The sequence below is a fragment of the Bos indicus genome, chromosome 23 (genome assembly GCF_029378745.1).
Source record: "Bos indicus isolate NIAB-ARS_2022 breed Sahiwal x Tharparkar chromosome 23, NIAB-ARS_B.indTharparkar_mat_pri_1.0, whole genome shotgun sequence".
NCBI lineage: Eukaryota > Metazoa > Chordata > Mammalia > Artiodactyla > Bovidae > Bos > Bos indicus.
This window is the reverse complement of record NC_091782.1, coordinates 21,864,784-21,869,108: the sequence shown is the minus strand read 5'-3', so window position 1 is coordinate 21,869,108 and position 4,325 is coordinate 21,864,784.

Sequence of the window (4,325 nt, the reverse complement as noted above, 5' to 3'; positions counted from 1 at the left end):
TTGGCTTCCCTGGTGGCTCAGTGGTAAAGAACCTGCTTGTAATGCAGGAGCTGTAGGAGGCTCGAGTTCGATCCCTGGGTCAGGAAGATTCCTTGTAGCAAGAAATGGTTACACACTCCAATATTCTCCCCTGAAGAATCCTATGGACAGAGGAGCCTGTTGGGCTATAGTCTATAGGATTGCAAAGGGTCAGACACGACTAAAGTGACTAGCATAGCATATTACTGCTAAAAGCCTAGAAAGCTTATCATCTTAGTGATTTTTTTGAAAAAATTTTGAATGAGACTTGAAACTTCTAATCCAATATTGAGAATATAAAGAAATATTGTTTAAAAAAAAGAAATTAACAAGTGATACAGTATTATTAACTAAAGTACAAATTTTGGTCAAATTTCAAAAAAAAAAAAAAAAAAAAAAACAACAAATCCAACGGAAATTCTTTAATCCTCATCTTATTTGACCACTTGGTAACATGGCTACCACGTCCCGCTCTTGCCTTTTCACTCCTCCTTTGGTTTCTACAACATTTCTTTTTCCCTAAGCTCTATTCTCAGTTCCCTTTCTCTGGCCATCCCTTCTTGCCTCAATTCTTTATACGTACATTTTCTTCTCTTGCAATAGACAGTCCCTTCTCATATTATATCCAAATCATTCTTTCTTGAAGTATTTATCTATTTATTTTTGGCTGTGTTGGGTCTTGGTTGCGGTGCTCGGGCTTCTCTCTACTTGTGGCACATGGGTTATTTGCCCTGTGCCATGAGGGATCGTAATCTCTCAGCCAAAGATCTAACCTGAGTCCCCTGCATTGGAAGGCAGATTCTTAGCCATTGGACCACCAAAGAAGTCCCCCAAATAGTTCTTATTTACTTTTCAGATCTCAGCTCAATTATTTTTAAAAAATATTTTTTATTTATTTGGCTGCACTGGGTTTCAGTTGGTGCACTTGGGATCTTCAATATTCACTGACACCTGAGGGATCTTTAGTTGTGACCTGTGAACTCTTAGTTTCCATATGTGGGATCTAGTTCCTCAATCAGGAATAGAACTCAGGTCCCCTGCATTGGGAGCTTGGAGTCTTAGCCACTTGAAGTCCCACAGCTCAATTATTACTTCCTTTGGGAAGTCTTTCCTACTCTACTCCCAAAATCTTGCCCTTACATAGTCAGCAGCCTCTACGTGAATGCCATAGTACTCAGATATCCTCCTAGATCAGTACTGGCAACACTGTATTTTCAATACTTGTGTCATCTAAATCTAAATACAGAGGAATTGTTCACCATTATATTCCTAACACTTAGGAGAGTGGTGGGCTAATACCAAGCTCTTAATAAATGCTTCTTAAATGAATGAATGAATGGTTTATTCAGGTGACATCAAGAAATCTGCATTGGTTAAAATAGGGTGCATATAGAAAGAGATGAGGGGAACAATAGATTGGGGGATATTCTTGGCTTTCAAAGAAAAAAGTTTTACCTCCACTCTATAGACAAAACGGACCCTTGAAAAACACCTGGGCTACAGAATGCCATGTTCTAGCATTAGCCTAGTAGCCTGTCCTGTTAATGGGTGTAGTGTGACTGGAGAAATGAAACACAGGATAGTCTGGTCGAGCAACTGTAGGGACAGTAAGATGATCATCCGCTTAAGATGCATAGTTATCAAAGTATGCTAAGGGCTGATGAAAGAGTATTCATTCTCTTATCACTACCATTCACTGGGACAAGGAGTGCAGAGGGAGAGCCAGGATTAGAAGAAATTAGATTAGAAGAAGAAGAAAAAGATTAGGAGAAGAGTGAGATCATTTTCTATATAGTTTGAGTTGATAGGAAGGATACTTTAGAGGCATTGCTAAGAGACAGTTGGAAATTCCAGCCTGTAGCTCAGAGAAGGTTTGAAAAGAAATGTGGAGTTGAGAAACATTTGAAAAGAGGTAATGGCTGGAGATGTGAAAAATCCCCAGGGAGAGAAGAGAAAGCAAAGAGAGAAGGACCTTGAAGAAATCTCCCCTTTTCAGTGGAGGAACATAAAGTCAGCAAAAAAGCAGATGAAGAGATTTTTCCAGAAGGAAAGGCAGTCACACTCAAATATTGCTGTGGTTATAGTCTTCAGAATGTGGAAAAATAACTTGAAAGTTGGTAGATAGCAGGACAAAGATGGAGAGAAAGTGATAATCTGACATGGATTTCAAGGGAGAAGAGTTTGTTGAACTCAGAAGGTAGAAAGTTTTGCAAAGATGATCCAGAAGTAACAGTGGAGTATAAGGTAATGAGAATGTGAGCTTTCTTGATTGAGATGTAGGAGAAATTAGGTATAATCTCAAATTACACTTGAGAGGGTAAAAAACTAGGTTAAAGAGAAAGTTAAGTGCTCATCAGTGCAAAGAAATGAAAAGGAAAGAAAAAGGTGAGTGTTTAAGCCAAAGGTCCAAAGTGTAAATGAATTCACTGACAGTGGAATGAGAGGTTTTTGAGATTACAGTAACAAGGTTTACCCAGTCAGTGCATTTTCACCGAGTCAGGTCAACCTGAAGATATAGAGCATCTCATCAACTATCTGCACAGATATGTAAATTACAGCTCTGTTACCTTTTATCTTAGTTAATTACATGTTTCATAAAAATAATCATTAATTAATCATTAGCATTCCCCCTTGCTGATTTTTGATCTTTCAGACAACTACCCTCCTCTTCTTATTTTCTTTAAATGGACTCATGCTTTCTTTTTTTAAATTTTATTTAATTTTAGTTGAAAGATAAGTGCTTTATATCTGCCATACATCACTAAATCTGCCATACATATGTTACATACATGCATCTGCTATACATGCATTACTTCTGCCATATATCAATGTGAATCAGCCGCAGGTATGCATATGTCCCCTCCCTCTTGGCCTTCCCTCCTATCCCATCCCCACCCCACCCCCACCCACCACTCTAGGTCATCACCGAGTACCGACTTGAGCTCCCTGTGTCCACAGCAAATTCCCACTGGCTATCTATCTTACATATGGTGTATATTTCAATGCTACTCTCAATTCATCCCACCCTCTCCTGCCCCTGCTGTGTCCACAGGTCTCTTCTCTATACTGTGTCTCTATTGCCATTCTGCAAATAAGTTAATCAGTACCATTTTTCTAGATTCCATATATATGTAGTAATATATGATATTTCTTTTTCTTTTTCTGTCTTATTCATTCTGTATAAAAGACTCTAGGTTCATCCATCTCAATAAAACTGACTCAAATTTGTTCTTTTTTATGGCTAAGTAATATTACATCATGTATATATATATATATAAGTATACACATACATATACATATATATATCTCACGGCTTTATCCATTCATCGTTGATGGACATCTAGGTTGCTTCCACATCCTAGCTGTTGTAAATGGTGCTGCAGTGAACACTGGGGTACATGTATCTTTTAGAATTGTGATTTTCTCAGGCTCTATGTCCAGTAGTGGGATTGCTGTTTCATATGGTAGTTTTATTCCTAGTTTTTAAAGAAATCTCCATACTGCTTTCGATAGTAAGTGTAGCAATTTACATTCCCACCAACTGTGCAAGGGGGTTCCCTTTTCTCCACATTCTCTCCAGCACTCATTGTTTGTAGATTTTTTTGATGGTGGCCATTCTGATTGGTATGAGATGATACTTCATTGTAGTTTTGAATGCATTTCTCTAATAATAAGTGATGGTGAGCATTTTTTCATGGGTGTCTTCTTTAGAGAAATGTCTGTTTTGATCTTTTGCCTTAAATGGACTCATTGCTTTCTTATCCTCATTCTAAACAACAATATCAATTAAATCACTGGTTCATATTTGTATTTTTATGTTTTATAAATTAAATATGTAACAGTTAAAATACAAAATGTATATACAGGTAGAGCCTGGGGTCTGGTACCTGACAATTTAATTCACATCTTATCTCTACCACTTACTAGCTGTGTGACCTTAGGCAACATACAACACCTCTCTGTGCCTTGGTTTTCTCTTACATAAACTGAGGATGTTATTGGAAGCTCTGGTCCACTATGATTGCCTCCTTCTCTCAAACTCTAAACTCTTCTTGTCTTATTTTCTGAACAACCTACTTGTCACCTATCATATACTACCTTCAGTCTTCATTCAGGAAAATTATGGAGCACTTACCATATGCCAGTTACCTAGAGGCTGAGTCCTGGATTAAGTCCTCAGTAAGGTCACCAAATAAAACTTCACTTGCAACTTTTAGGTTTTGCATTTTCCTTTAGCTGACATTTTCAACACCAAAGTGCTCTCAGCATTCTTACTTTGACTTGCTATCTCATTTCCTAAGACCAGG